This window comes from Camarhynchus parvulus, chromosome 5 (assembly GCF_901933205.1).
Source record: "Camarhynchus parvulus chromosome 5, STF_HiC, whole genome shotgun sequence".
Taxonomy (NCBI): Eukaryota; Metazoa; Chordata; class Aves; order Passeriformes; family Thraupidae; genus Camarhynchus; species Camarhynchus parvulus.
In genome coordinates this window covers 2,544,079-2,557,083 of record NC_044575.1, presented here as the reverse complement: position 1 = coordinate 2,557,083, position 13,005 = coordinate 2,544,079, and the positions used below count along the sequence as shown (strand labels likewise).

The 13,005-nt window shown below is 41.9% G+C and overlaps 1 long non-coding RNA gene across 1 annotated transcript; it reads right to left on the bottom strand.

Moving 5' to 3' along the window:
* Nucleotides 1-3,652: 3,652 nt before the first annotated feature.
* On the bottom strand, nucleotides 3,653-12,944 carry LOC115904465. Its single transcript, XR_004060779.1, has 3 exons — nucleotides 12,614-12,944; nucleotides 5,731-5,810; nucleotides 3,653-4,006 (listed from the first exon to the last, which is right to left on the bottom strand). It is a non-coding gene; the product is annotated as an uncharacterized LOC115904465 (long non-coding RNA).
* Between the last annotated feature and the right edge of the window lie 61 nt (nucleotides 12,945-13,005).

Here is a 13,005-nt window from a genome sequence, read left to right as displayed (position 1 = left end):
GAGGATGGGAATAAACAGGAGTTTTATTTCAAGGGATGGCATGTGCAGGAGGCCTGCCAGTGCCTTGTAATTGCAGTAACAGTCTGTGCTCACCCTAGCAGCAAAAGCAGCGTGGATGTTGCTGTGCTGGATGGGCTCTGGAGATCCCTGGGAGCCAGCTTTGCATGATGCAAATGAGCAGGTCAGGGAGCACCATGAAAGGCACCTATCAGACATATTTGTATACATATTTTTATGCATACCTATATAAATATACACACAAGCTTTAAAATACGAAACAAGGGTGAATAAATAAGTTTCAGACTTGCTATTTTCAGGTGCATTAGCATCTGCTCTACAGAGACAAAAGGCCAAAAAGGTTAGGCAAATTACTATATGCAACTGGTGACTTAATGTGAGAGAACTGTGTCTGCTGCCTGGCTCTAGGGTCTGTTCTTCCTTTTGGGGCTAAGTGGCCAGGTTCCTGCTGCCCTTCTATTCCCAGCCAAATGGAAAAGCTGCGGCTCCAGCACAGCACTCCAACCACCACAGCCACGCTTGTTTAGAACAACACAGTCACATCCTTCACTGGCTCACACCTTGGTGTGGCCACAATGGACAAAACACCCCATGGAGGAAGTTCTCCATATCAAATGGAGCAAATACTCTTCCCAGTCCAACCTGAAAGGATTCTGCTCAACCTGCAGGGTCAGACTTGACAGAGAAGACAACTGCCATTTGGTAAAGCCACCCACCCATCTGTCTCATGAAGATTGAGGTCAGCTAACGAGCAGCACTTCTGTTCTCTCCTACCCAAAGCCGAACACAGAAAAGTAACGTAAAATCGAGATATTGAAAAATCCTTCAAGTATTCTGTTTAAATTACAATTTCCATCCCCATTTGCTTTTCTTAGTTGCTTAACTTGGAAAAACAATGGAGGCAAATGTTAATGCAGAGCCCTGTGTATGAACATGCAGGCTCCTGACACGCCCCAGTGACTTGTTTTCACAGGAGTTGCACAGTAGTCCCTGTGTTGCCTCAGTAACAACTCCTACACTGGGACACTTGAGGAAACCAGGGCACAACTTAATGAGTACCATGGCACGTACTCTGCAGTCCTAAAGCTACTCCAGCAGTGCCTGGGAGGAGCCAGGTTACTCCTTACCTTCCCATTTTCCAAGAGCATATGAGGCAGACTGTGCCACCCATGACACACGTACAAATCCCAGGGCTGTGCAGAGGGATGCGACAGTTACTGGCGCAAATTATTCCAGAGAAATAACCAAAATACTGGGTTTGCAGTCTTTTCTTAAATGTCTTCTACCTTTTCTTTTTTAACCCCGTCTGAATGCAATTTATTAAATCAAATATTCTGTAAGAATGGAGAAACAAAAAATTAAATTAAAGGGAAAAAAAAACCAAAAAACAAAAAACAAAAACAAACCCGTGTTAGCCTTGAGATGGAGTAGAGAAGATCCTGGATCCTGTAAGGAAAACATCCCAGCTCAGCACCCACTAGGTTAGAGATGTTTTCCAGTACCCAACCCCTGTTGTGGATTTCACAAGCTGCCTTTGGAGGGGAGCTAGCCTATAGTAAAGGAGAGCTGATGAGCTGCAAGCACACCATTGGTAGCAGGAACAGCAATGAAAAAAGCAGGACAGATGCTTTATGAATAGCAGAGCTGGATGTGACAGGAGTCTCAAAAGCTGGTAGGGAAAGTTTAAGAGGTGAGCAAATAAACAAGATAATATGTCTTCTTCTGGGTTTAGCTTTTTACTCTTTTCAATTGTAATCTTTCTTATAAAAGCTGTTTACTTTTCCCCTACTCAAACAGCCTAGAGCTGCCAGACCAGTCTGGACTGAGCTCTCCTCTTTTTAATGTCTTTTTTTTTTTTAATACCTTCTTGCTTTTCTGGCCAGGAAACAAGCAGAGAGGAAAGATAGAGGCCAGAGTGCAAATTCAATAAGGATTTTGTGATTTTTTTTCCCAAAGATAGCCAGTTCCTAAAAGGATTTGAAGGGTCAATAGGTGTCAAGGAAACTATTTGCTCTAGAACTACAGCACCTCTTCACATTTTTATAGTAATTACTAGGGACAAGACATTATTCTTGCAATTAGGGGACAAATGCAACAATCTACAGGATCTGACACGGCGGATGTGCAGAAAACAGCACCGCACTTGGAAATGAGATGGCCACCTCAAATATGCTGTAACCCCATTTTGAGCTGAAGCTTTGTAAATTCCAGCAAGTAATGACTCTTTAGAGGAAGGTAATAAGGTCTTTGTGAGCTTTACAACTACCTTCTCTAGGACCAGAATTTAATCCAAAGACAAGGACAATGTAAAGGGAAGAAATGAAGATCCAAGACAGCCCTGTGGGAAGTACAAACTCTTCAGATGGCATGCTTGGACTTGCTCTTCCTTCAGTAACGGTGAAGCCAGGTCTGGTTTTTGTTTGTTTTCATAGTAGCTTTCAGAATGCACTCCAATATTAAGCATTCATTACTCCTTGGAGATGAACTTAACAGCAAATTTCAGTGCTGATTGAAGGGTACCTAGGATTTGAAGGAGATAAATTATACAGGCTTTGGCACACTGAAGATTTTAGCTCTGTATCTTACAGATTTTTATTTACAGAGTTGGCTGAAGAAAAAGCAAAGGGCTACAACACTTTTCTTACTCCATCCCACTCAAATTCTGGGTATCTGTTTTAGTCTATGGCAGGTTCAATTCTTACACATTTTGATACTGCATTCCAAATATTGTCTCAAACCTGACCACAAAATATTAACACAAATGTTTCTCTGAATTTTGTCATTTTACAAGCGCCTAAAGTATTCACTTACTAATTTATTCCCAGCTTACAATGGAAAACTGTATTTATTCAAAATATTTCTAAAACACAAAACAAATTGATTGAATTGAATCTTATATATTAAGATAATCATTAGGAATAATATTTTTCTGAATTCACAAAAATACAAGATAAATTAGCTCCTCTCAAGATAGTTGCTTGTTTTTCATTCCTCTTTCTTACATTGCTGGAATTTCTCAGTCATTTGTTGTTCTGCGTCACTGGGATGTTTCACTGAAATAGATGGCAATGCCACCAGAAAGTTCTGTCAGATGGCTCTCAGACAACACACTCTATCACCCTAAATGGAGTTTTTGGCCTACATTTGGTAACAACTCAGTTCACGTTCTAGAACCCTATGTCAAGCACACAAGATATGAGAAAAATGTATAAACAATGAGTATACAATGCAAGAGCACCAAAAAAATAGCTCCTAAGGCCATTCTTAGCTAAAATGTATTTTAATATTACAAAATATTTTAAATTGATTTAGAAAAAAAAATCAGAACTTCCAGATGCAGGACTGAAATGGCCTTTCAACACAGACACCTTATGTCTGGGGTTTATTTATAAACCTTTATATACCTTTATTTATAAACCTTTATATACCTTTGTCTATGCTGTTACCATCTTGTGCTGGATGTCCTCCTTTTCAAGAAGTGTTAAATGCAAAACTCAGAACAAATGAAATTCAGCTGGGAAAGAGAAACAGTTTACTCAATTTAATATATACACATAGACACAGGCGTTTTAAAAAGCTGTAGAGACACTTTAAATGTATTTCATGTAAGCAGTTAATTCTTTCAGATAGCAGTGGTTCTGTGTGAGTACTGGTAACAGCTGCTCCTGCTTTTAAGTACAAAAGAGAGGGATAAAGCAATCATTAAGAGTTTTTAGTCCACAGTATTCTTCTGAAGCCTTTGAAAATGTGAGCAGATATGGGTTTGAAATTTATCATGGTTGTAAGGGTCATTTACCGCTGTATTTTAAACAGCGGCATTTTTCTTCATTATTGCTTGGTATTAATATTCCTCACAGTGCTCTCCCTTTTCTGGTGCATACAGCAGTGCTTTTCTTTACAGACTGGAATTTGGTCTGAAAATAGAAGATATGTCACGATTTGGGACATAGTTTAGGGGTGGTCCTTTAACGCTGGTAACTGGTACCTCCTGTGAGAAAAATGAAAAAAAACACCCATGAATTCTGAAAGCAAGCCTGAAAAGAAGAGAGGCAAAAGGAAGGAGTGGGACTCATTACAAAACCCAGCAGATAATTGTAGCAAACACATCTTATGAAGATGAGTCACGCAGCAAAGGCTGAAACAAAAGGCAGCGAGAGCACAGAGATAGGGCTGGAGAAAAGCACATCGAGCTAGATAACACGCACAATGCACTCAGTGCTGTAAGCACTGCACACAACCAGCCCAACCTGCTGGCTCTCCGTTTCTAAACACAATTACGGCCTTTGATGAGCAAATAACTCACTAGAGGCTATCGCAGCGCCATCCCTCAGTCACACACCACAGCCACAGCCCACTTATCGCACTGCCTTAGCATTGTCTTCATTATCTGAACCAAGGAGCAACTTGGAGTAGATGAGGTATAAATATATGATAATTATGGTTTGGTTTTTAATAATGGTGTAAGGTTTACTTAACTAAAAAGATTTTTTTTTTTAATTTTGAGTTTGGTCATAATTTTTTGTATGTTTTCACGTATAGATATTGAATGGTTGGAAAGGTGCTATGCTTCAGTCCATCACATGCCCACAGTGATCAGCTCACTTATCATACTGCCTTAACATTGTCTTCATTATCTGAACCAAGGAGTAACTTGCCCCTGTTTTTCACCACTGCTGGGACATCCCTGGCTAACACCACACCCCTGGTGCTGCTTTCCACGCTGCTGCCATGCCCCGATCTCACCAGCACGCACACAAACAGAAGCCTGGCTCTGCATCCCAAGGATTCCTGCTCACACAGCACCGCAGCACATGGTTATTTCTTGACTGCACCCTCAAGAAATTAAGGAATAACTTCTTTATTCATCTTGGGGATCATGAAATAAACGAGGCTTCTGAAAAGAATTTCTTAATAGTAGTGTCAGGAAAATTAATCCACAAACACCAGAGGTTTATGTCCAAAAGGGAGACAGAGGAGTCCTTTTACTTTATTCAAATAAAGGGAGAGACCATGGGGCATTCCCCTGGGAGCTCTCTAATTTTTGGAGGATGCAGCCTCCTTTTTATCCCAATTTCCCAGCTGCATTTCCCTTCTCTCTTTCCCCACTGGCTGAGGTACATGAGAGGTACAGACTCCCAGATACCGAAGATTTCCCTCTAATGTATAAACCTCCCTTTTAATTTTTAATTCTTACTGAATCCAGGGGTTTTTCTTCCCCGTTGTTTCTTTCATCTTTCAGTGTCTAATTTCATTTATCAGCAAACCTAAACTTTATTTGTAAAAGCAAATATCTTTTTCCATTCATCAATCAGTGGAATCCTTCCCATTGTTTCTTTTATCTCCCAGTGCCAGTTTTATCTACCAGCAGACCCACAGCTTGTGGAAGAAAGTGTCCTGATCCTTGCAGCATCCAAACTACATCCCAGAGCCCTGTTTCTCCCATTCTGTGAGAACAATTGCTGCTTAATTGCTCCAAATCTCCCGGCAATATGTTTGCAACTGGGGAAGCTGCAGTTCTTGCAATGGGCGCCTGGATTTACAAGGTAATTAGTGTTGACAGTGTTCCCAAACCTACTGTCATGTCTGAGTGGATGGAACTTCCAAACTGTGCTGGGATACACACATCCTTCTGTGCTCATGGTTTCTAACGAATTACAGGGAAAAAAAAAAAAAAAGGAAAGTTGTGGGATTCATTCATTCTCCAAACTTAACATTGAAAATCTGTTTTTCATGCAATGGATGCATACTTCTGATCTACAGCAGCTCTAGTTCTGTGCTCCCAAGACCAACAACTGCAACGAGAGTGACAACAGAAAGCCTGAATGATGAGAAATAAAGACACATCATTTCTGGTCAAGGAGCAAACAAATAGAATAAAAATCCAAGGCACCTCGTTTTTTCATGTTAAATCACTGCAGGATCATTACATTTTGAGTCATTTCCCCAGGAATTGTCCCCAGCCTTTGGAAAGATGCTACGTGGAACAAGTACTAACTAATATATAAGCATTACATTCCCTTTTCTGCCTCATTGCCCTCTCTATGCTAATAACATGAAATGGCCGTTCCAGAGTAAACACTCACCCATGTATTTTTATTTTAAAACTGTCAAAACAACACAAGGAAAAAAATAAAAAATGCACGCATGTAACATGAAATGAACTGTAATGCAAGATTTAAGTACAATCAATACATAATTAGAGCTGCCTGGAAGAGGCAATACTTTTCAGACTGTTGACCTGAAGGGTGCTTTTTCTTATATTTAGGCTGAGACATTTCTCTTAAATGAGATTTCAAAGTGCAGTGTTAAACTATTTCAGAAATACAACAACAAAGCAAATTCTACTGTAGCATGTGGTGATTGGGCTGAGGTATCATTACAGGTTCAAAGGCATTATAAGCTTAGCCAGTAAAGAGAACATAAAAGCACCTCCTTAGCTTTGTGTCCTTATTAATTTACCAAAAAATGGCACACAAGAAAACTTGGAATCACTGGTTTAACTACAGAAGACAGCTCTGTTAACATGAATCCCAGCTTCCTACAGGAAAGGACCCCAGCATTGCAGTTACCATTAAGCACAAGTGTATCTGTCTGCTTGTCTGGTGTGATCACCATGGTACCCAGATGCTTTAGAGATAAATATGAAAACACAGCCCTTAATTCAAAGTGCATGCAATCTGTCAAGGTAAATTCACACAAACTCGTAGGAGGCTGGGATTTCACGTGCAGGTCTGGACGAGCTGACATCAGCAGTGCAGGAGATTCACACAGAGGTCAGGAACATCAGTAATTTCATCAAAATTAGCTTTGAGAACAATAATGGCATTAGAGACAGAAATGTGGCCTAAGGTGAGAGACACAGCAGTCACCATGGGTTTTGAAGGTGAACTGAAGCAAGGGGTATCTTGTGGATCAAGCTGTACACCGTGAATGCAGGAGGAGGGGGTGGTTACTATTCCATTATACAGGCATTTCCAGGATTTGTAGATCAAATTTGCCTTAAAACAAGGAGATTGAAACAATCCCAAACTTTGGTTTCTTTCACATTGTTCCCAGGTTTCTGGGAGTTTGTGATGTACTTGAATCACACAAACAAGCTTTGTTTCATAATAGAAGGAAACAAACTTAGAAGAAAGAAAGATTGATTCTTATGTAAACCCTTGTTTCCTGGAGCTGAGCTTTCAAGCAAAACATCAAACACTAAAGTTGCGTAGCAACCTCCCCACCCCCATTACAGGTGGACCGGGTGGCCAGTTCCACCTTTCCTGTTTCTCCAGGCTGCACAAACACGGTGCTTGCACAGGTAGGATTTATGTGGGCAGGGTGAGCTTCCTGGCTGGGGACAACTTGTGTTTAGGAAAACAAGAGGTCTGCCCAAAACACCCCGAGGTGGAAACCTGTGATGTTCTGTGTTCATGTTTGCCAGTACATTATGAAAATGAACAGCATGTAATGTCTTATAAACTGACTCTTACACATCATCTTATGATGATTGGATTATTCAGCTAAGTAGAAGGCATTTGAGCGCAAGCAACATTATGCTTAGATAGTCAATTATTTATTGTTAATCACTAGCATTTTTTGGAAGTACTATATCCTCTAATCACAATGAACACTAAATTTTGTATCACTGGCTTTAAGTGAGAAACAACTGCAATCACCACTATGGTTTTTACAGGGCTTTGTCTGTGTATTTGCAACCAGAGTAAGCAAGCATACACTAGAAAACACCTGAGGCTAAATACTTGTATGCAAAAGCATAAAACCAATTACAAGTAAGTATGTTCTGCCCCACCTCATCTTGTTCTGCCTTTTATTTGTTGGAAGATCTCTATGCTGCCTACTGGCAAGTTCCCTCTTTGATTTCCAATCATCCCTTGATGACTCTATTTTTCTTCCATATGCTCCTACTTTCTGCCCTTCTTATTAACTGTTAAAACCCTTACACCCAAAATGTGCATGACTTTTTTCCTAAAATAAGGTAAACACTTTAAAAATCATTCATCTTTGCAAGCTGTGACTCAACAGCAGGATTCACAGAAAGACACCTGTGATGTCCAACAGTAATGTGGCAGGAAAAAAATCCTGTAATCCAGACATAAAACCCCCAGAGTTGGTGCTGTGAAAAACGCCAATCACTTGTTTTTAAAATTTTTTAAAGTTTAATAGTAATAAAATGGTTATAAAAATATAGTAATACAATTAGAGTAATAACAATTTGGACACATTGAATTAGGGCAATATGAGACAATAAAGACAAAGAGTTACAGACAGTCCGGGTACCTTTTTCTGGGCATCACGAGCCTGAAAAAGGGGCACCCGTTAACAAAGGATTAACCCTTAAAAGCAACAGCCTGTTGCATATTCATACACTTCATACATGATGCATAAATTCCATTCAAATACAGGATTCTGTCTGGTCATCGTCAACTTCTTCCTCTGAATCCTAACAGCACCTTCGAGGCGCGAAGAAGTTCATTTCTTCTGATAAGAGGGCAATAAATTCTTTTTCTCTGAAAGATTCAGGTGTCTTGTGGCTGCTATCTCGCTGCGAGTCCTTTCTCTAAAAAAAGTATCCTACATAGCATAGTTCCTATCTTAACAATTTTTATAACCTAAAACTATACTTAACACACTAACACAACACATATAATATTCATCTTAATATTTGCGAAAAGCCAATCATAAAATACATGCATTTTTCACAGCGCCGTGCCATTCTCCCAGCTGGGCGGGCGCCAGGTACGTGCAGCTCGTCCCCTCGCCCCGCTTGCAGCCGAGCCGGCGGTGTTTGCCTGCCCCCTCCCGGGTGAGTCACAGCGCCGGGACAGCGACAAGCCGCAGGAACACGTGTGAACATGCCAGCGGTCGCTAGGAGCATCTTAACGACTTCCAAAATACTTAGGTTACAAACACTCCAAAGTTTGAGAACATTGCAATCAGTGAACTGCGCTGCTATTTGTGTACATTACTTCATCTTTCTCCCTCCAGCTGCAAGGCTTCATTTGGACTCCACTTTCATCCAGAATAGCATTTTTCAGTTGGTTTTCTTTTGTTGTTGTTGTTGTTGTTATTGGCTTGGTGGTTTTTGTTGTTTTGGTTCAGGATGTTCTGTGTGTTGGTTTTTCAAACTCCGTTGTGTAATTTGAGTTTTTCTAGATTTCTACTTTTTTTCTGCCTATGAATTTGGCCCGGGCAGAGCTGGTGGGTATTGGCCTCTCTGATTTTCAGAGCCTTGGATACTGTTGCAGGAATGCCAGAGGAATGGCTGCTGGGCATGGGGGGCTGACTGTGCCCATCCTGGGGAGCTGATCTGCTCACAGATTGTGCATTTGGGACATGTTAGACCCACTGTACGTACACTGTAAAGGGTACATCCATAAATATCTGACCACAAATCTCAAGGGAAAAAAACAATGTAACCCTACCCATGAGGATACCCAGTTGTTGGCTTAAACAATTTACTGCACTATGTTCACTGCTTAGTGTTTCATCCTTAAAATACAGCTTTGATCAGAGAGAGAGAGAGAGATGCACACAGATCCAGCTTCAGATTTAATTTCATTATTGTAAATTTTCCAAAAAATCCACAAGGCAATATAAATAAACATTGATGAATACTAATAATGCTCCACAACAGCAAGAAGTGTTATAGGAAAGCAACAACTACTTGCACTGGGAAAGAATTCTGCATTGAAAACAGAACAGGATTTAATTGATATGATGATTATTCATATTTTCCTTAGAAAAACTGAAAAAGCTGCTTACAAAAAATAAATGAGGCAACAATGTAATAAATAGCACTAAGTGATAGGCAATTCAAGCAAATGAATTGATGGTGAGGAGGCTAGAATTCAACCCCAAATTTTAACATCTTATTACACTACTAAAATACATTACTGCAACTATGTAATCTGCTGTAATTATTTTTTACTGATCACCCTAGCTGTTCATTGGTCCATCCACCTTTGTTTTCTGGCTTATACACTAAATTTCCAAACTCTTTTCAATCCCATTGCTGCCTTCTCCTCCTCACCACCCAAATCCCCACAGACGCTTCCTTCCCTCTTGACTACAAAGCCCAGCAGTGCCAGTGCAGAGCCCAAGAAAACAAACTCAGCAAAGCCTGTTTGGGTTTTGCCTCCTCCCTCATTGATGCGCCTGATTAGTGAGACACAGCTCACTGGAGGTCCAATGGGGAGCAACACCAGTCTGGATTGATCCATCAGAAAGATGGATTGATTCACTCTTAATCATGACCTATGAGAATGTGAATTTAGGCTGCTTTCTCCTCTTTAGTTCACAGAATCCCCAGGGTGTTGTCAATTTAGAAACACCAAAGGGGTGATTGTGGGTTCTGTAGGGGACCCAGGCACTGCAGAAGCCTCAGCTGAGCAAACACCAGGCCCCACCACGCCCCTGGCCACTTGCAGGACGGGGTCTCTCCGTTTCCAGGTCCTCACCTTCACCCTGTGTCTGAAATGCATCTCAGAGGAGGGGAGATAGCCCACAGCCTCCAGCAAGTGTGGGGACACTGGTGACAATCTTCAGCACCCTCTGCACTCTGGTGGGATTCAGCACTGGCACACAGAAATTAACAGGGCAGCTCAAATCGGAGGGGCTAAAACTGTCTCTGCAGCACCGAGCAGACACAATCAACAAAATTACATCTGTGACTGAATCCTTCTGAGAAAAGGGTTGCAAACAGTGTTTTTAGTGGTTTTAGCTGCACAGAACCCATGATTTCATAACTAGCTGCTAGAATGCCTTGGGAGACAGGTATGTCAGGCCTGTTTGATAACCACTGCCCCAGCTCTCTGCAAGCAGCTTCCTTTCAAATTTGCTTTGCTTACAGCTCACCAAGACCCTGGCCTGGCAGCCTTTAAGGTCCAACATCTATCTAGGTTCTCATTTTCTTCCAGTTCCAAGTCCCTGCAGGTACAGCAGTCTTTAATTCCTGAGCAGCTCTGGATTTTTGATTTCTGCCCCATCCCCTCCCAGAGCAGAATAACCCACAGAGTTTCCTTGTTGATTCATTGAGTTCCACATCAGTGACTGAGCTGAGCATGAATCACCAGAGCACAGCAGGCATCAACAACATCCTCCTGCTCTGATATCACAAACCAGCCCGAAGCTGAAGTGCAGCCCTGCCAAGCAGCCAGGCCTGTCATCGTGCCCTCGCTGCCCCAGGTACCTCAGGCGGGGAGCCCTGGCATTCACAACAAAATGGGAACCTGAACAACCAGAAAAAAAAAAAAAAGGAGATTCAGCCAGGCCAGAGAGGCAGCTGACACTCTGCAGCCCTGGAATGACATGAGTGTTGTCGAATTAGAAGTTATACCAGCATTGCTTCAAGCAATTACTTTGAAGGAATTAGTTCCTGTATAGGAAGTGGAAAAACATTACAAGAATGACTTGGAAAATTGCAGGGTTTTTGAATAGGAGTTGTATGTATTTCTCAAATATTTTCAACAGATTAGGCTCATATCACAAAGTCCCTGTTCTCCAAGGATAGGACAGACACGTTTGTATTTCACTTTTGAAGAACCAAAATTCTGAGAAATGTTACTGCACAATTAGTCAAGTAACTCTCCACTCTCTGCTCCCTTTATTTTTCCCAGGAGAAGCTTCAGAAGGTTGCACATTATGTTCTCCTCATGCCCCACTGCCACACATTTCTGTGGTTTAAGACAGTGCTAACACCGAGTTACTTCAGGTATTTCTGTATTACACAATTTTAAGATCACTTACACTGCTGTTGTGAAAGCAGCTGAATCACCTTGGGATGTGCCAAACCTCCTCCTAGATTTTTTTTTTTCATATAGCAGAGTTTCCCTGCAGTGCCTGCCTCAAGGCCCTTTCCTCTGGCTGGTGGGTATTTCGTAAACAAAACTGTGAAAAATGCATATTTTATGATTGGCTTTTCGCAAATATTAAAATGAATATTATATGTGTTGTGTTAGAAAGTGATGCTGTATTAATTCTCTGAAGTACTGTGTTAAATATAGTTTTAGGCTATAAAAAATGTTAAAATAGAAACGATGCTATGTAGGATACTTGTTTTAAAGAAAGGACTCACAGTGAGATAGCAGCCACAGGACACCTGAATCTTTCAGAGAAAAAGAATTTATTGCCCTCTTAGCAGGAGAAACGAACTTCTTCCTGCCTCATAGGCGCTGTTAGGATTCAGAGGAGGAAGTTGACACTGACCAGACAGAATCCTGTATTTGAATGGAATTTATGCATCATGTATGAGGTGTATGAATATGCAACAGGCTGTTGCTTTTGAGGGTTAATCCTCTGTTAACGGGTGCCCTTTTTCGGGCTCGTGCTGCCCAGAAAGAGGTACCCGGACTATCTGTAACTCTTTGTCTTTATTGTCTCATATTGTCCTAATTCAAATTGTCCAAACTATTATTACTCTAATTATATTACTATATATTTATAACCATTTTATTACTATTAAACTTTTAAAATTTTAAAAACAAGTGATTGACGTTTTTCACAAAAACTAAGTAGAGGGAGCTCCCTCCTGCGCCTTTGACATCTACAGTGACCGCGATCTCAGCCTGTGTTTTGAACTTGTCTCCATTACCAAAAGCTCTTGTGAGGTGCAAGGGACGCCTCTGCGCTGGCTGGAAGGCAAAGCGCCGGCGAGGAGCCGCTGGATGTCACCGAGCTCCCTCCATCCCTGTGAGGGGTCCCATGAGCGCCGCTACAGCGGCTCCCGAGGCCACCCTCAGGGCCGGGCCGGGCATCGCGGCTCGATCCTGCCCGTGTGGGGCGGGAGCGCCTCCGGGGAGCCAGCTCTGTCCCCACGACGCGGAAAAGGAAAGAAGGGGCAGGAAAAAGGAGAGAAAGAGGAGCGGGAAGAGGAAGAGGAGCGGGAAGACGAAGCGCCGCCTCAGCTCGGCCTCCCGCCCTCAGCGCGCGGGCCCGCCCCTTCCGGCCGCCCCCGCGCGCCGCGATGACGCACTTCCTCCCGCC